The sequence below is a fragment of the Gossypium hirsutum genome, chromosome D05, assembly GCF_007990345.1.
Source record: "Gossypium hirsutum isolate 1008001.06 chromosome D05, Gossypium_hirsutum_v2.1, whole genome shotgun sequence".
Classification (NCBI taxonomy): Eukaryota; Viridiplantae; Streptophyta; class Magnoliopsida; order Malvales; family Malvaceae; genus Gossypium; species Gossypium hirsutum.
This window is the reverse complement of record NC_053441.1, coordinates 48,764,073-48,785,172: the sequence shown is the minus strand read 5'-3', so window position 1 is coordinate 48,785,172 and position 21,100 is coordinate 48,764,073. Positions and strand designations below refer to the sequence as shown.

At 34.3% G+C, this 21,100-nt stretch overlaps 1 long non-coding RNA gene and 1 pseudogene across 1 annotated transcript; both read right to left on the bottom strand.

Moving 5' to 3' along the window:
- Positions 1–20,747, bottom strand: part of LOC121217191 (uncharacterized) — a 45,483-nt pseudogene extending 24,736 nt beyond the window's left edge.
- LOC121217354 (uncharacterized) lies at positions 15,561–18,378 on the bottom strand. Its single transcript, XR_005913446.1, has 2 exons — positions 17,497–18,378; positions 15,561–16,815 (listed from the first exon to the last, which is right to left on the bottom strand). It is a non-coding gene; the product is annotated as an uncharacterized lncRNA (long non-coding RNA).
- Positions 20,748–21,100: the final 353 nt, after the last annotated feature.

The window sequence follows — 21,100 nt, the reverse complement described above, 5'->3', positions numbered from 1 at the left end:
GCCCAAAAACAAATTACAGTTCCCAAAAGACCAAAATAAATAATTATGAAAATCACCATTTCTTTAATTTAATTGATTAAACCATCCGAGCTCCCGCACGTCGTCTGATTCTAATTTATCGATTACTTGAAACGTCAAAAATAAAACAAAAGGGGTGATATATAAAACTTAGTGTATAACTAAACCTAAACAGAGATCATACATAACACAATATACAAGTAAGAGTTTCACAGGGAATTTCGTGACGCACAAGCAAACAGAACTGAGAATGTATTGTAACTCCCCAAAACCCGGCCTAAAAGTTTAGGCCGAATTTCGGAGGTCACATTGATCACCGAAGTGATCGTGGGAAATTTAGTTTAACAAACCAAAAAAAACATTATAGCATTTAAGTGTAAAAACGCTTAGAAATAAAGTACCGTTACTAAAAAAAATCTGTCCAAAGAAAACCATTTACAAAAAGCCCAAATTAAAACCGTACCATAGTTCTTATAACTGTTTACATTTGAAAACCATTTACCCAAATAGCAATCGGAAAGAAGACTCTTAAACATGTTTCCTTATCATGACTGTCTGACACCTCCGGCATGCCGAGTCCAAGCTTCAGAAAGCAATAAAGTACCTGAAAGGGGAAACACTAAGGGGGTGAGCAACACGAGCTCAGTGTAAGTCCAAAAGGTGACAAACAACAGAATTATAGAACAGAAATCCAAATAGCAGTTCAATGGCATAGTGTATTTATAGAGATACACAGAAATAGAGGGTAAACTCGGAACTTACGTCCCAACCATATGCAACAATCAACACACTTGGACTATCTACAGAATCACAACAGCCAAACCCATCAACGGGTTGATACCAAAACACTTTCATCACAAACACAATGATAAGAAAATCAAAATTACGCTTACACCTTAATACTCACAATTAGAACAGTCACGATTGTTAACACAAGATGCTAGAATACAAACTTACACCTAGTCACTCAATCAGATGCGTATGAATGCAGTCAAGTAGTAAAAACCCGCCATCCAACCAACACACCTCTCCATCCCCCGATCACACCCCAAAAGAGTTGTTTAAGCTCACCAACCAAACACACCACAAAGGACCTCGAAAGGCCCATCCAACCCCACACACCAAGTATGTGGACTAAGCCACTCAGATAATAATACGCAGCAAAGCTCGCGTATATACAGTACAGTGTATTCCGGTAAACCATTATACAGACAAATTATAGTTAAACTGCCAAATCAGATCAGAATTAGTCTTCTTTCTATTCACAACCAACCTAAAAATCACTTTATGCAAGTTTATGTATGCTTACAACCTCACAAAAAAAATGAACACATCGACAGACAGTCAGAATAAAACAGACATGCACACACCCAGCTAATCGGGTACAGAATAAGATATATCACGCAAACATCACAAATAACACATAAACTGAAGCCCAGATCAGAGTCTTAACTACCCTCACTAAAGCCTAGCCAAGGGTCGGAACACACAAAGACATTTCCAAATCAAAAACATACACAAAACTAAAATTGGTGACTTAAGGCCACACGACCATGTACTCTAGCCGTGTGGAAATGCCTAGGCCGTGTGGGGTCAACACACCCGTGTGGGAGGAGGCACACGGCCTTGTGGCTGAGGCACATGCCCATGTGAGCCAGGGACATGGCCTTGTGAACAGGCGGTGTAACTCTCTGTCCATTTGTGCTAAAATAGAGTACAAGGTAGACACGATCGTGTGAGGGTCTCACATGCCCGTATGCCCACTAGACATGGCCGTGTGTCCAAAACACACGCCATGTAGGATCCCTAAATCTCCAAAATAGCCACACGGCCGTGTGGCCAGGCCATGTAGCACCTAATCACTAAAACCCTAATTCCCAAATGCACACGCCTGTGTGTGTCCAAGGGACACGATCGTGTGGAAATCAACTAAAATTCCCAAATCAACCACACGACTGTGTGGCCAGGCTGTGTGACATCAAAATTAGCCCAGAACCCTAACTCCAAATTCAACACAGCGGTGTGGATCGCTCGTGTGGGGGCACAAGCCCATCTGGCCACCTGTGCGGTCACGAAACCACCCTAAAATAGCCTAAAAATCGTGCTTTTGCACTCGAAACACTTCCCATCCCTTGATAACTCAAAATCATACCAAATTGAACAAGTTTTAAGCATAAAATAGCAATGTAGCATCACAAATAATTACGAATACAAACACGTAAAATGTTGACTTTCACGAAATTGGCTTAAGAATTCGCAAACAAAATAGAAAACATTCGAAACCCACACTTGATTTTCGATCAATAACGTACAGACACTGACTCGACAACAAAGGAACGAAGCTCTTCAAAATCCGCAAGCAAAACTGTTTCCTAAAAGAAGGAAAAAGGAAAAGAAAAATAAAAGCAAACAAAAGAGAGGGAGAGGGAGAACGTGAAAAGAAAAGAGCAGTAAAAATTAGAAAATAAAAATAATAAAATAACACTAAATAAAGGAAATAATTATCCAAACTTTTAAACCCAAAAAGAAATCCCTCAAAACACTCTTGATGATCGAACCCAAGACCCCAAGTTAAACTAACACACAACCAACCACCAGACCGGCAAGCCTATTCTTACACTAAAAAGCACAACTAAACACAATAGTACTACCTATTCACTGACCTTAACCACAAAACTCAAAACTTCTAACCCTAAAATTCAAGATGTTACATGCATAATTATGCCAATTCGAGAGATTTAAAAAACCAAAATGCAATTTGTTTTTCAATAAACTTCCTACCCAACTTCGCTACACACCAAAATAGAGTTCCCCAGAACTCGTCCAACCAAATCACACCAATAGATAATTGTGGACATTACCACCAGAGTTGCAGTTAAAACTGCCAGATCAAAATATATGTGGTCGAGCCACTATATTGTAGCCAAGCTGCCAGAACAAAAATGTGGATAAAATACCAGATGAGACAAATCATTAAACTACCAAAACTTCCTCCCTATAATATCATCCAAACCCCATGTATGTGATATGACACACATAATAGAATCAAAACAATTGCATGTTTAACATGCAATCAAATATGGCATTTTCAAAAATTTATCTCTTATTAAGAGATCAAATTAACAAAAACAAATTTGTGTCATAATACATGAATGTTAGAATACAACATATTCCATTATCACACAACCGATCAAACAATCACAAAATACAAGTTAGAGCAGTTACCTTAGTTTCAGAATTGGTAAGCATATTAGTACTTCTCAATCGTCATTTAATCACGATTCAAAACATATATTAATCATAATTGATTAACATTTAAACATAAATAATTAATGCACAGTTTTTACTTGTTAAAAACCCACACTACTTAAAGTATCATACTTAACAAATATCTTATTAACATGCGAACATAATTTATATTTTATGCTAACAAGATATCAGAAATCGTGATTTATGGCCTAATTTTTATCATACGGACCCTACAGAAAGCCCACATTCAACTCATACATGGAATACAGAAATTCTAGTTTTTGAGTCCACAAACCTACATGGCCAGCTCGTGTAGCCCACACGGCCCAATTGGCCAAGACCGAGTGACTCACACAGTCTGGCACATGACCGTATGGCACTGACAATCCCAATTTTTTACTTTCGTTGTTCGTTGTTTTCTCGGGTTTTCATTACACACTTGGTCATTTTTCAATGCTGATTTAACAAATGTAATTCTAGCACCCTAAAATGTCACCCAAAACAAATCAATGAACAATAATATACCAAATTCAAACTCTAAATTTAGCCTTAACACCAAATATAATAGTCCATTCAAAGCATTTGATTGCTTACCACGCTTGCAGCAGTATTTCCTAAAGCCCACTATACGTTGAATAAGTAAGTGCTAAAACAATCATTACCTACAAGAGGCCATTAACGATCAAAACAAAACTAAAGACGCACTAGAACCATCCATCTTACACAAAACCAGAAAAATAAATAACATAGGGAAAAATAAAAAGAAAAGAACTTGAATGACACTTACACAATGATGAACCTGCTAGCTCTCGTCCAAAACGCATAGCACAAGGGTTAGCAGAAAAATAGAGTCTCCATAATATGAATTGGAAACAAAATATAGAAGAGAGGGGATTTTTACAGAGATCAAAATAGAAAAAAGAAGAAGGAATATTTTGGGAAAATAAAATGTCAGATTAATTTAAACAACACCAAAAAACTAACGTGAAAAACAAAATTTGGGAAAAAGTGTGGACGGTTGCAAAAGAAGAATTTTGTAGGGAAAATAATTTTAATAATAATTTTTTAAAGCCACCCATATCCCCACTAAATCTAATTAGTCATCCTTATCAAATTTTTCCCATAGTTTAAAACAAAAATAATTTTCACTTACGCACAACAAGATTTGAACTTGAAACCCTTGAGTAAGCTAAAGCCTTACCACTGACCTAGCAAACTCATTCTTGACATCACTTGAGAAAAAATAGTATATAAGCTACAAGTTCAAAGATAAGGGTTTAGGCAAAAATTCAAGGGAAAGGATTAGAACCCAAAACCTCACACACACTACTCACATCTCTCAACCACTGAACCAAATTAATTCACTTAATAAAATTTTCACAATCTTAACTCAAAAATCAGGACGTGACCAATCTTAGTATCACAAACTCAATTTCTTCTAACCCAATTTTTTGGATGTGAAAAGAGATCTACTTCTAATGACTACTAGAATTTAAAGTACATCAAAACTTATCTTGATCTTGATGGATATCCATAATAAGATATTTATAACAAAAACTTATATTTAGATATAAATATATTTATATGGATATATTTGAGATATATTTGCATGTATATATAATATATAATTATTTTTTTACCAAAATAACATATAATTTACGAAGAAACTAAAAAATAGACTATAAATATATATGTGAAAAATATTTAAGTTTATATATAAAAAATGTATATGCGAAAAAAATATTTAAAAACATTGATAAACTCGAAATGGTGCACCGGAACATGTCAGTACCAGTACATATTAGTGCCAAGAAAAAAATAGTACACTCACTAATACGATACTAACTACCTTGATAGATAGATAAATATATAAAAATTTAGAACACAAATATAACGTATTAAAGTTTCAAATAAAAACTAAAAGTTGCTTTAGTTGAAATGGTACATGAAAAAGTTTTATATGCATGGTGTCCTTGGTTTATAAAAATATAAAAAGACAAAAACACCCGCATAATCATATAACTTGGAAAATAAAATAGGTTTTTGGTAATTCCCTAACTAAGTTGGTTGATGGATGACACCAACTCAATAAAATGTTTCATAAATGGGAAGTATAGATACACAAATATAAAAATAAAATAAAACACAAATATAACCTATTAAAATTTCAAAAAAAAATTGAAAATTTATTTAGTTATTGTAAGTGAAAGAAGTTATATATGTATGGTGTCATTGGTTCAAATCTCATTTTAGATTTTTTTATTGGTTTATAAAAATATAAAAATATAAAAATATGAAAGCACCCACATAATCATATAACTTACTTTGCAAATAAAATGAGTTTTTGGTAATTTCCTAATTGAGTTGAGACCTGGTTGATAGGTGACATAAGTTCAGTAAAAAGCTTAATGAATAGTATAAATACATGCAAATATCCATATAAATATATTTATATCTAAATATAAATTTTAAAATTATTAACTAGGTTGCATAATTCAATCTAATAACTTTTAATTTTAAATGAAATTGTGAAAAAAAAATTAAAATGATTAAGATAAAAAAAATTAAAAATTGCTTTAAAAAGCCAAAATTTTATACCAACCGATACGAGATAGTACACAATGGTACAAGCCAGTATTGACTAAAACGGGCTGAAATACACCAAAAGGATTGAAACGCAACAAAATTTTGACCAAAACAGAACATAGACTACTTGGTACCGGTTTAGGACCAAAATGGTATGTATCAGCCAGTACAATGCTGACAACCATGCTATACTTATTTATTAAGCATATTTCTGAGTTTGTGTTATCCATCAACAGAGTCTCAACTCAGTTAGGGAATTACCAAAAACTCATTTTATTTCTAAAGTAAATTATATAATTATGTCGGTGATTTTTTTTTCTTTTTATATTTTTATACATTTGTGTTCTAAATACATGGTTTTCACGCTCACACGTGTGTGATAGAATTTCTAGTATTAATAATGCTATTGATTAAGAGGGTATCACAATTTTTTTTCTTCCATTTTAATGTCATACATATTTTAGATGTTATTAATTAGTTTCAATTCATACGTTTTATTATTTATATTGTATGCTATTTTCAAACACACATCTATGTTCTAAATACATTGTTTCCACATAAATATGTGTGTGATGGAATGTCTAGTATTGATAATGTTGTTGATTAAGTTAGTGTCACAAGTGAACTTTGCACAAAGATTGATGACAGCACTATTATAAATAATTGTAATGCATTTAGTATTCTTAATATGATGTATTTGCGTCTTTAAATTTCATTTTACTTACAATTTAATATTTTTTTCATTTTAATATCGTATACATTCCATGTGTTATTAATTAGTTTCAAACATTATGTTTCATTATTTATTTTATTTTATTTTTAAACTAACATTTGTATTTTAAGCATGTAATTTTCACATGCATATGCATGTGATAAAATTTCTAATAATAATTATGGTCTTTGATTCTATATTTCAAGTGTGTGTGGTTGCCATATTTCCACATTCATTTCCAATTATTATTGTTTTAAATTAAAGGCATAATTCTAAATTTAGTCTTTAACGTTTATATCTTTTGTTGATTTGGTTTTTATGTTTTTTAGTTAAGTTTGGCCCTTAGTCTTTTAAAAAGTGTTGAATTTGACCATCAACCTTTCGAAAAAAGTCAAGTTATTTTTTAACAGAATTATTATCTAAAACGTTAAAATTTTAAACAAGATAGTCCCCATGATAACCCACATGTACTTCATATTATTTTTTTATTTTGAATTTTGAATTTTTTAAATTATTTATTGGTGTGACATATAAGACAAATAATGTCATGTTAGCATGAATTACAAGTGATTGGCATGCGGCTTGCCATGCCAACACCGTTAAAAAACTAATGTTTTAGTTAGTATTTTCATTAAAAAATTAACTTGACTCTTTTGAAAAGTTAATGGCCAAATTTAACTAAAAAATAAGGAACTTGGTCTTTTTGAAAGGTTAATGGTCATCTCATGTGTATGTGTGTGTATATTTATTCTAATTTCGAATAAGCATAATGATAAATTTAGGTATCAACGTTTATAGCTTCTGTCAATTTAGCCCATATTCATTTTTTAACTAAATTTGACCATTAACTTTTCAAAAGAGTTAAATATTTTTTTAAACGAAAATGTTGGCTAAAATATTAATTTTTTAGTGATGCTAGTGTGGCAACCTGTGTGGCAATCCACATATACTGTTTGTCTTATATGTTATGCCAGCAAGTAATTTAAAATATTAAAATTATAAAAAATTCAAAAAAATTCAAAAAAAAAAGCATGAAGTAGATAGCTTAAATTAAAGAAATGTGCTATTTTTTTAATATTTAAGTAAGTATGTTATTTTTTTATATTTACTAGGATATGCTATTTTTTTAGAGAGAATGTGAAAATGCATCCTACAGAACGCGTTTTCACTATCGTGTCAGTGAAAATGCATCTTACAAGGCACACTTTCAACCACGTTAGCTAAAAACATGTTCTACAGAATGCGTTTTCACTGAAAATTGACGGTTAAATGTTAGTATTTTTGTCCTTGAGTCCTAAGTTCAATTTCTCTCCTACTCACATTTTTATTTTTTATTTCATGTTGTTGTAAGTTTTTTTTAATTAATATTTCTAATACATTAACTCTTTTGGTTAGATAATTGCAATTTTATTTATGAGTCTCAAGTTCAATTCCTCTTATAAGCATTTTAATATGTATTTTTTATTTCATATTGTTTCAAGCTTTTTCTTTATTTTAAATTAATGTTTATAATTAATAAATATATTGTTTTCGATTTTTTTAATTCATATTTTTAATCAATAACTCTTTTATTTATAAAATCAAATAATCATTGTAAATATTATTATTTTTAGTAAATATAATTTTTATATGTGTAATATTTATTTTTCAATCCATATCATGAGTGTAGTAAATAGACATATGATATATTTTTGTAAGTGTATCTGAAATATTTCACATATAAAAATATTTGAAATATCATACACACAATGCAGATGAAAAAACAATGATATTTAAAATATTTTACATATTTAAAATAATAATGATATTTGAAATAATTATTTAATTTTGTACTATTAGAAATCACCATACCTACAATATAGGTGGAGAAAATAAATATTTAACATATAAATATTATATATAAAGAAAAATATATCTAAAGAATTAGTTGATGTTTTTAAAAAATAATTACATATTTATTATTTGATTTTATAAATAAAATAACTTGGAAACAATATATTTATTAATTATAAAAATTAATTTAAAAATACTTGAAACAACATGAAATAAAAAATACATATTAAGATATGTTTATAAGAGGAATTGAACTTGGGACTCAAAGATAAAATTAAAATTATCTAACCATCTAACCAAAAGAACTAATGTACTAAAAATATTAATTAAAAAAAAGCTTAAAACAACATGAAATACAAAAATACAAATGTGAGTAGGAGAGAAATTGAACCTGGAACTCAAGGATAAAAGCACTAATATTTAACCATTTGACCAAAGAAGCGAAGTTATTAATTTCCAGTGAACGCGTTTTCAGTTTCTCTCTCCAAAAATAGTGTATCTTAGTGAATATAAAAAAATGACGTACTTAAATATTAAAAAACAAAATATTTCTTTAATTTAACCAAGCATATGTGGATTACAATGTGGGTTGGTATGCTTAAATTTTAATATTTTAGTCAATATTGCTATAAAATAGTAACAATAATGCAAAGAACACCAGAATAATAGATGAGAATAAGAGGGATTTTTATTGCATTTCTCTTCTTTTCTATCATCATTACAAGTAGTATACTCCTCTATATATATAGGGAGATTAGACTCCTCATTTTCTAATACATAAATAAGAAAGAGGTTATATGAAGATCAAAAGTTGAAAGGTTGAGGAAGATGAAAGATGAAAGATTGAACATCCACTTAATAGCATTCATAACACTCCCCTTTGGATGTTCATTATATAAAGGGTATGCCTCATTAAAAACCTTAATAGGAAAAACCCTATGAGACAAAAACCTAATGAAGGAAAAAAGAGTACATAATCCTTTGATAATGTCACAACTTTAAAAGAAAAATGTAGTGTTAATTTACTCCCCCTCATGTAAGCATCACTTAAGATCTTTGAAACGAAGCAATCTAATGGTGAAAATTAACTTCTCAAATGTAACGGTAGGGAGTGTCTAATTGAATTCTCGATTATTCTTTGTATCTGGTGAGGGGTGTTACAACAATCCATATTTTGCTCCCCTTATTTGAATATAATTTTATAACTCAATATTGAGTCATTCAATATAATTTATCCATAATAAATCATCAATATATACAAAAAAAATTTGTTGATGCATATCAATATAGCAATAAATGTAATTCACCAAAATTTTTAATTTCGTTATTGTGAAAATATGACACAAATATCTGTCAACTTTAGTGGTTATGTGTTTTAGGAGTGTTTGGGAGGTCCCAAGTTCAAGCTTTTGCTTGGGAAAATTTTGGTATTTTGAATGAATTAGGCCTTACTCTTGTTTAGTAGGATTTTATTTGATTGTTGGGTAAATTACATCAGAATGAGCTTGTTGGTCTGATGGTTAAATGGTGTATTATTATGGTGGAGGTCTTGTGTTTGAATCCCTATGCAGGCAAGGGTATTATTTTTTTTTGCTCAGATTTCGGGATAGAGTTGTGGAAAAAATTATGTCGTCTATTCTTCTCCCTCTCCTCTTGTCGAAATTCTCTGAGTTTTTCCATCTTTCTCTTCTTTTTATTATTCTTGATTTTTTTCCCTAATCCATTTATTTTCCTTCGTTTTCGCACGCTGTTAGTGCTGGCTTAGTTTCAGGGGAGGCTCGGACTGGTGAATTCAGTGTTCTCATCTTAACAATAGTTAAACGGAGGGTTATCATTAGTGGTAAGTTGGGTTTCGATTCGTTCTTTGTTTTCAATTCGCTTGTAAATCCATTAAATTGATGTTGAGTGTCTTGATATAGGCTTTGGAGTGCTGAGGGACTATTTTAGCATCAAACAAAACCAGGTGTGCACCTGAAACGCAAAAAAAAAAAAAGGGATTCGGCGAAACGCCAAAATTGCTTGCTGTTGGATAGCAACAGTAGGCTAACTTCGAAAAATCGCCATAAATTGTGGAAATCTAATTAGAGGATGAAAAAATATGAAATTAAAGCTTATTTAGTCTAGTTTCTCATAGAAGAAACGGTGTATGTAACAACCCAAATTTTGGGCCTAGAATAAATAGGTTTTGAACAAGGGAACAGTTAGGAGACTGCACATAAATATTTAGTTGTACAAGGAAGTGACATAAGTGAATGTCTTCTTCAGTGGTTAAGTGATTTAGGAGTGTTTGGAAGTGTATGAGAAGTTAAGGGTTCTAGCCTTGGCTTATGCAAAATTTTTATTTTAAGTGAATAAAATCCTTGGATCTAGATAGTAGGTTCTTAAATTATTGTGGTTAAAATATGATAAAAAGGATTTGTTGGTCTAGTGGTAAGAGGCGTGTGGAGTGTACATGGGGTCTAAGGTTCGAGTGGTGGTGCATCAAAAAAGGAGTATTTATTTTGCTGCCTAATTCGTGTGGGTGGTAGAGTTGGATTGAAATACATTTAAATGGAGTTTGAACTGGTCATAGAGAGAATTGAGGAGAGAATATTGGGATTTGGGGAGGTTGTTGTTGTGGAGAGCTATATATCCATCTCATTTGTTCCTTGTTCTTGATGGGAGATCGACGAGGTTTTTAAGGTTTTCATCGCTTTCTCCAACCTGCATTGCTTCCATTCCTAATTGGTGGTGGTCGAGGTTGATTGGCACATTTCTTGGAAACCAAGGGTGCGATGATCATTGATTTTCGGAATAAGAGTGTCTGGAACAAAGGGAATCTGCAAATCGCATCAGGTGTGTAACCACCCCACTATAACTGTAGAACAGCAAAAGCTGAAAAGTCGAAATACAATGTTGAGACCACATGAGTGTGCGATTTCTCATGTGGAAAGCCAAACCTGCGAATCATGGGCGATAAACTGTAGAGGCCTCCATAAGCATTTTCATGGGCTTAGGCTGTAATGGCCACGTTGGGCCGAAATGGGCCGTGTGGACTCAATGGGAATGAAATCCACTATTTGTGGCAAATTCTAGACTGGGTTGTGCAGATCTCATAACCGTGGCGAAAATTGGGCTGAACGGGCCGCACGAGTGTACAAGTGGCCGAGTAATGGGCCTTGGGCCCATTTTCACTGTTATGACCTTTTAGGTTACCTGAGCCGCTCGAGGCGATTGCTGACCTTTCGAGAGGTCGATATCTGCACTGAGACCCCGAATTAACCCCCACAGGGTAAAATGATCGAAATACCCCCGTAAGGTAGAATGACCGAAATACCCCCATAGTGTAAAATGACTGTTATACCCTTAAGAGATGAAATGACTGTTATGGCCTTATGTTATGACTGATTTGTTCTATGATATGTATGACTGTGATTGAGCATGACATTTTGCATACACATACAATATTATGTCACGACATATTGTATGGGGATGGGTTATTATATTTGGAGGAAGTGTACCGTACTGATAAGGTTGCACGAGTCACCCAAGACGACTGTGGACCTACTGATGGCTATATGCCATTTATTTTCCCAGAAGCTTTGCTGTAATATTGGTGTGTTGACTAGGTGGGTCGATTTTATCCCCACATGGTGTGTTGGTGGCACTGAGTGGTATGTTGGCTGGATTGGGATGGGTTGCATTATTGCACTGTACCGATACTGTATTGGGCTAAGGCCCACACTATTACTGTATTGGGCTAAGGCCCACACTGTTACTGTATCAGGCTAAGGCCCATACTGTACTGTTACTAAACAGGGCTCAGACCCAGACTGTTACTGCATGTTATAGGCTGACTGTTTGGTAGGGGATTACACACTGAGTTTCGTAAACTCACCCTCTCCTTTTAACTGTGCAGGCAATCCTCAACAATAGGCGATTCGGTGCTGCGAGGGACTTGGAGGTGGCCACACAACTGCTATTATTTACACTTGTTTTTATTTTATTTTAATTTATATGTTGGGTTTTGTTTTTGTAATAAGGCCTTTAAGTTAGTTTAAATTTTTAATTGGGCTTTTGCTTACTTACTTTAAACTGCTAGTTTAGGAGAAGATGAATTTTTAAAATAATTACTGTTTTCAAATACACGAGTTTTAAACAATGGAATTTAAAAAGCTTCCACGATTTTAGACCAACTTATTAAAACAAGATCCGATAACAAGACAAACGTTTTGACTAGTTGATTTGTTAAATAATAATAAAAGGCGTTTATTTTAAACTTAGAAACAATTTTTTTTCCAACGAGTCCAATTTTTGAAAGACATTTCAATGTGACACACCAGATCTGACCATAACGTCTAGGCCGGGTTTGGGGTGTTACAGTGTAAGTAATGGAACTGTAAATCGCGATGCATAATAAACTTTATGAGACAAGGTCAGATTGAGTTCGGGTTCCTCTATTTTGACTTTGGAAAATCATCAAAAATTAGAGAAAAATAATTAGGGGTTAAAATTTACATGTTTAAATTATTAATGAGTCTATTTTCAATGGAAACAAATGGAAACATCATCCATTTTTTGTACTAAGAGATAATTAATTTTTAGCAAAGAAGTGACAAAGCTGTCAGATAGCAAAACAGGGGTAAGTTTGAAGATTTTACTGTACTTATTGGCTAAACCAAAAATTTTGAAAATTTTATGGTAGAAAGATATTTGAGTATAGTTTCAAGGACATCAAACGGATCTTAATTTGGAATTTTGCAGCTCAAGATATAAATAATTTAGTAATAGTGACTCAAGTAGACAGCTTTGAAGGAGCATATAAGTAAATAGTGAAAACATATATGAATAACTAACTAGCACAGGTTACATTAAAAATGGATCACATGGCCAAGGACAATTTGAGTCGTGTGGGCCACATGGGCGTGTGAGCCCATTTTTTTGAAAACTTCTGTAAGGTTGCACGGGTCACCTAAGTCAACTGTGGACCTACTTTAGGGTCGGTAAGCTTTACTTAGACCCCTATATGTGTTATATGTCTGACTGATTTCTATACCGAGCATGACTTATGATATCTGAATGTATGTACAATAAATTTCATAATAGCATGACATATTTTGTATGTTGCATGGCATCGGGGTGGGTTGATGATATTTAGATGAAGTGTCTGAAACGCTATTAAACCTGTTATCTCGCAGGTTAGCTGCAACCTTCTGATTATGTGCCGCATTTCAGTACAACATGGTGTGTAGGGATAGGTGGGTTGATTTAATCCCCACATGGTGTGTAGGGTTGGATGGAGATGGTGTGTAGAGGTTGGTGGGTAGGATTCTAATTTACTGTATCTGCATTCTGTATCGGATATGGGCTAAGGCCCTAATGTATTTCTGAGACTGTATCTGAATGGGCTAAGGCCCAAACTAACTCTATGATGGACACAGGCCCCAGATTGTGTCTAACTGAACTTTTGATTATTTGTATGCATGTTTTCTATGGAGATTACACATTGAGTTTACGAAAACTCACCATTTCTCTGTTTAATCTGTACAGGTAATTCACAAACTTGATAGGTCGGTGCAGCAGAGGACTTGACAGTGGCCACACGTAAATTTTAGACTATTTTTTGTTAATGCCTAGAATTTATTACTTATTTAGGGTTTTTGATGTATCTTTTGGACTATGGACTGGTTGGCTTAAAAATTGGGACTTTATACTGTTTTTATGGATTTTTTTAAAACTACAACTCCACAAAATACGATTTTTTTTCTAAAAAAACTAAGGTTTTTCGTAAATAGAAATGATTTTCCCTAAATTAATTGGTACACAAGCTTTCGCTAAGAGACAAGTTTTAAAGCAAATCAACTAATTTCAAATTAAATAAAAGCTAACTTACTGTAACGGTCTTTAAACTCGACAATCTTATCTTCAAATCTCTTTCCATGTGACATCGCCGTATTCGGCCATAATGTCTAAGCCGAGTTTGGGGTGTTACAATATGATGGTTTTCGATTCCACCAGTATAATCCTACACTTAATTTGCAAATTTGAGCAGTATAGGGAGTAGGATCGATCCTTCAGAGACTGAGTTTACTAAAAATTGTTTCTCTCTCGACCAGATTTATATCTGTGTAGTTGTCATGCCCAAGAAGTTTCGGGGGATAAAATATGAAACCTGAAATAAACAGAGAAAAAAAGTGTAAAAAGTAAAAGCTGAAGACAATTAAATAAGAAAAAAAGTAAAGTAAATTTGAAGGAAAATCAATTAAATTTAGCTCAGCTTCAGGCACGGGGTTTTTCGTCTTTGATCTGATCCTCAAAATTAGATGAAATCCTTTTTTTCCAATAAGCTAGTTATAGCTACCAAGGACGCCTCAGAAACCAACTCTTCCTTATGTAAATTAGTTATGGGACGTCCTATAACTAACCCTTGCCAATCGAACAACCTACGAAACGTTCGTGATTTAGAACTCCGGCAACTTTGCGTTCTAGAAGAACCTAGCTCAAACCAATGCCCTCAACCGCGTGGGACATTTAAATCTGGTTACTACTTCCCTTGACGAAACCAAACAGTAATCCCCACTTGGCACGCTAATGTGTTCATGAAAAACCGATTAGACAATCAATCCTTTCAGAATTCCAACTGTACGTCTAACCACACTAACTCAAACGACGTCTTTTTTGACTTAGTGTTGATTTGACTTTGAGAGTTGACGAAGTCATACTCTTAACCCGGAGAAATAATAAACACTAGAATTTAGGAGTTAAATTACTCAGGTTCGTAACTTACAGGTCTTGACGAAGTTAACACTGACCTAAAGCTGAAATGGGTTTAGTTAACTATGTTGGAATTTGAGATATCTGGAGTGTGTTGGATAAATGAAATAAGGTTGAAATGGGTAAAAGAATGGGTGGCGTGATTTAGCCTACTGGAAATGAAAAGGGTTTGAAAAAGAAAATGTAAGTGGGGGTGAAGGTTGGTGACAAGCTGGACATTGAAAAAAAATGAAAGTATAAAGAACCAAAGACAACAAATAATTTTGTGAGAAAGAAGGAGAGATTATATTCAAAAGATGAAAGCTTGATGAAAAAACTTGATTCTCAAATGAACATAATAGCACCTATTTATACTAGTGGCTTGAACAAAATTTTCCAAATTAAAAGCCACTAGCCATAGAAAATCAAGGAAAAAATATTCTCATGATCCTAAATATCAAAATAAATCCGTACATAATCTCCTACTAAGTCAATCCAAAATTTCTGCCAATTACAACTTTGCAAAATTTCGTTTTGGCCTGCCTTCTTTGCTCCTTTCTTCAATCTAGCCGAATTGCTTCTCCTTTTTTACTTTTAACCCCTAATTGCACCCCTGTATAAAATTCAATATAAACATGGAGAAAATTAGTGGTGCATTCTCTTAAATTGACCAATTAAATTGCATAAAATATGTAATTTCAGCATTTAATTAAATCCTCCTACTTAGCTTATGCTAGTCCTCAAGTATTTTGTATGTATCTGCAAAAGGAAAAATTTCCTCCATAATAGGACTTGACCCCCATGGTTTGCACAATTCAACAATTTAGTCTTTACATATTACCATCTCAAATAACCTAGCCTATGAAATAAGGACCTACCCCTCATTTTATTATTTTTATTTATTTTTGTACTTAAGACATTTTTAAATTTTTTTTACGCGAGACATGATGACAGCCCAAGCACCATGTTCCGGTTACTTGATTCGGATGTCTCAAAACGGGTTATTTCGGCCTACTCGTTATAGCTTGTTAGCGATATGAGTGCAAAGAAATTGGATAGCCACACGAACCTTTTTACGCGAGATGTGATGACAACCCAAGCACCATATTTCGGTTACTCGGTTCGGTGTACAACCCCAATTTTCACTCTTAACATTCGTATCGGAGGAGTATTATTATTATTTTGTATTAAGTCAAGGCTATTGAAAATTTTATATGTAAAGAACTAAATAGCTAAATAGGTCAAACCACAAGTGTACCATCCTAATTTATCAAGGAAATTGTTTACCTTCTGTGAGAAACATGCAAAAAGCGACAACGGATAAACATATTAGAATCAATTTATGTTCCTCCCTCCTTATTTTACATTGTCCCAATGTAATTAAAAAGTAAAGATAAGTAGGAAAAAGAGAGAAGAAGAAACTCCCCATTTATTTCAACATCGTGGTGGCTGGCCTCGTAGGTGTGCTAGAACATCTGTTACTAAGGTGCATAAAAAGTCGAGTCCTTCCTCGATTCAGGTTTATCGAGTTTCGATAGATGTGGGAGGCTCTGTTCCATGCTACTGTCTTCGTCGGAACACTCTATGTGGCCGATCCGTCCTTGTACTTGGAGGGACAAAGTAAAAAGAAGAAGGGGTACCGGCAAGTAACCCCATAGAATCCAAGCAGTACGAATCTAAAGAGTCTGTTTTGTATGCCAATTTCAAAGAACTAAAATTGATAGTTGATGGATTCAAATTAGAGGCTAAACATGTGATGTAAGTACCCAAAATTAGTGGCCAATTCGACCGTAAAATATGCTGAAACTGAATAGCAAACCAATAACTTAAATTCACCTTCCTACCCGAATGCATGCACCATAGAAAAATTAATTTAGTCCTAGTTAAAGAGGCAGATGCATCATTACGTCTGAAAAAATTGAAAGCAAGGAATCGATGTTTGTATCAAAGTGCAGGACTATGAATTCCTATGTCTTTGCAATGTTTCAGACCATCCGAAATCTGTCTCATTTCAGTTAACAATGTCAAAGCTTCATTAGCGTCAAAGTCAGGTGGTATGTCGAGATATGATTCGTGATAGTCATCAATTGCTAAATAGTCCTCACTAATAAACCCCAAAGTAATATTAAACTCAGAAATTGAAAAATTATAATGCACACCAAGCAAGCAAAAAGAGACAGCGTGAGGTGCGTCGACGGTATTAGCAGAGCGGTTAAAATGAAATGTAGAATAAAATTCAAAAACTAACTCATAATATGCAGATTCATCAATCGCAGCAAAATCAGTCCATCCAATAGCTTGAAAATATTGATTAACAGATTCTTCAATGTCTAAACAGTATAATGAGAATGGGTGTACGTGCTTACATATCGGAAGATGGCGATGTTGGATTTGTTCAAATTGTGCTTAGTTTGTCGGGTTCGAGAACATTGATTTCCACATAATCTATTCTTCGGGGGCATGAATCCTCTTCCTTGTTGAAATTAGCCGCGCTCACATGGGCGAAAGTCAGTGTCATGGTGGTCGGAGGCTCGACTTCTGTCATTATCCGTTTCACTTTCGCTATTTTTGGCATCGTCTGTCGTCAGAGTTGACGAACCGGCCAACGGTGGCTGTTGGCGAGCACGTGTTTGTGAATGTTGCGTCGAACATGGTTCAACACCATCGCTTGAGGGTTGCGAAGTTCTTCTTAAAGGCCTCGGTCATTTAGGTTGCTATGCATGCAAGTTCTCTCGGGAGGAAAGGTGATCGTGGCTGTCGGATGAGTTCGGCGGTTCGTTTGGGTTGTTTGGATGATGGTGGTCCAAAATAGGTGGCTCATGGGGTGGGTAAAAAATGGCAATCAGAGTTGGGCTTTGATTTCTCCTAGTATGACGCGGTTGCGGCGACAGAGAGGGAGGAGACTCGTCGGAGTCGATGGTGACAAAGGGTGGGGTGAAGAAACGGTTCTGTCGTTGATTTACCGCGGAGGGCGATTCTTGTGTCGTGTGTTCGCGTGTGCGAACCATGGTGGGGCGGTGGAGTTCTTGAAATGGAGAGGTGGTGTTGAAGGTGAAAAGGGAAGGGATTTATGAAAAAGAAAGAAAGAAAAGTTTAAAAGAAAAGTTTTAGTTTGTTTTTTTAGAAAAATTCAACTGGTCAAAATGGGTAGTGGGTTGGGTTTTCCTAGGTGAAAAATTGGTAGATGGCTATGATTTGATAGTTGAAAGGTTAGGTTTTTATTTGAAAAGGGTAGACGGTTAGGGAGAGAGAGGTGGGTTAAAATGGGGGTAGTGGAGTTGTAGTTTTCTAGGTGAGAAGATGGCTAGGATTTGATTGGTGAAAGGTTAGATTTTTTTATTTATTTTAGATAGGTGGACGGTTGGAGGGTTTATTGGGCTTAGGGTGATTTTTTATTTTAGGTCTGATGGGTTAAGGGTGGTTTGTAGTTAATGGGTTAGCTTGGATAATGGTAGGTAGGTAGATTAGGACATGGCTAAAATTAGAGGAATTTTGTGGGCTGACATGGGAGCTTAAATTTTGTCTTAGAAGGTCTACCTGTAAAATAAAATAGAAGGAAGAAAAATAAAAATAAAATAAAATGTGTAATTTTTATTTCTCGAATTTATAGCTCAGCTAATGTTATGCTTAAATATTCAAGAAATAAATTATTAGAAACCAAGATTATGGAATTTAGTAAAATAGTCGTGATAAATGCACCAAGTAAGTTCCCAGGAAAGAGAGGTGAGTCAAAATGGACATTCTTAAGTACGATGTTTATCCTTAGAAAGAATCGATCCCCGACATGCATTTTCACTTTCCGTTTTACCTTCTAAAAATTTTATTTGCATAAAAGGAAAATTTTGGGTTGCCTCCCAACAGCGCTTTGTTTAACGTCGTTAGCTCGATGACTTGTTATTCAAATTCTGGGCTCCTCGAGAATAATCTCTTCAACTGTGTACGTTTGAAAATTCTCGTAAAAGGGTTTCAGTCGTTGACCATTCACCTTAAAGCACTTTCGGGTTTCTTAGCTTTGAGATTTCCACTACACCATTTGAGAATAAATTAGTAATAGTAAATGGACCTATCCATTTTAATCGAAGCTTACCAGCGAAAATTTTTAAGGTATAGTCGTATAGGAGAACTTTTTGTCCTATTGAAAACTGTTTCCTAGTGATTAACTTATCATGAAATGCCTTCGTCTTTTCTTTATAAACTCAAGCATTTTCATATACATCGTTTCTAATTTCCTCGAGTTCCTGGATGTCCAACTTCCGAGACCTTCCTGCAGACTCCATCTCCATATTACACTGCTTAACTGCTCAAAATGCCTTGTGCTCTAATTCGACTGGGAGATGGCATGGTTTACCGAAGACGAGTCGGTAAGGTGACATGCCTATTGGTCCCTTGTAAGCTGTCCTATAAGCCCAAAGTGCGTCATTTAGTCTCAAACTCCAATACTTTTTGTTAGGTTTAACTGTCTTTTCCAAAATAGACTTGATTTCTCGATTTGACACTTCGGCTTGCTCGTTTGTTTGTGGATGGTAAGTAGTGGCAATTTGTTGAGTCACTCTATATTTTTCCATAAGTGCACTTACGAGCTTATTGCAAAAATGAGTTCCTCTGTCACTAATTAATGCTCGTGGAGTGTCATACCTGGAAAAAATAGACCTTTTAAGAAAGTCAACTACGGTCTTAGCACTATCATTGCAACTGGCCTTCGCCTCTATCCACTTAGAGACGTAATCAACAGCTAAGAGTATATAAAAATTACCGAAGGAAGAAACAAAAGGACCCATAAAATCGATGCCCCACACATCAAAAATTTCGCAAATATGAATAGGAGTAAGGGGCATCCCATTTCGACGACTAAGGTTGCCAACTTTTTGGCACCTTTTATAGGTTTTGCAGAATAAAAAGGCATCACGAAATATGTTTTTCAAAAATAGTCCACATTCAAGATTTTATGTGCGGTGCGTTTAGGTCCAAAGTGTCCTCCACATGCATAAGAATGACAAAAAGTTAAAATGGATTGTACCTCTGTTTATGCTACACACCGTCGAATTATCTGATCAAAGCAATGCTTCCAAAGGTAAGGATCGTCCCAAATGTAATACCGAGCATCCTTTTTTATCTTATCTTTTTTAGACCTTGGTAATTCTGAAGGAACAGTACCTGTAATGAGGTAATTTACTATGTCTGCGTACCAAGGATGAACTGCATTTGCTGAAAACAGGTTTTCATCTAGGAAGTTGTCTTTTAATGATGTGTCGTCTACTAGAATCTGTAATCGACTCAGATGATCAACTACTAAGTTTTTGCATCGCTTTTTATCTCGAATTTCAAAATCAAACTCTTGTAGGAGCAGAATCCACCTAATCAGTCGAGGTTTTGCCTCCTTCTTCCCTATTAAATATTTCAAAGCTGAATGATCAGAAAAGATAATCACTTTAGTTCCCAATAGGTAAGATCTAAATTTATCTAAAGCAAACACAACAACTAATAATTCTTTCTCAGTGGTTGTGTAATTGCTTTGGGCAGCATCCAAAGTCTTCGAAGCACAGTAGACAACATGAGGCTCTTTCCCTATTCTTTGGCCAAGAATAGCTCCCACACTTCGGTCACTTGCATCACACATGATTTCGAATGGGAAGTTCCAATTTGGTGGTTGCACTATGGGAGCGGAGACCAATTTCTACTTCAGCACGTCAAATGCATCTTTACAAGTCTGGTCAAATTCAAATTCTTTATCCTTTTGTAAAAGACTGCAAAACGGTTGCGCGATTTTTGAGAAGTCTTTCATGAATCGTCTGTAAAATCCTGCATAGCCAAGAAACGAACGAACTTCCCCATGGATGTGGGGTAAGGTAACGAGTTAATAATATATGTTTTTTCCTTATCAACCTTAATTCCTTCTGAGGAAACTATATGACTCAAAATTAATCCTTTGTCAACCATGAAGTGACATTTCTCACAATTTAAAACAAGATT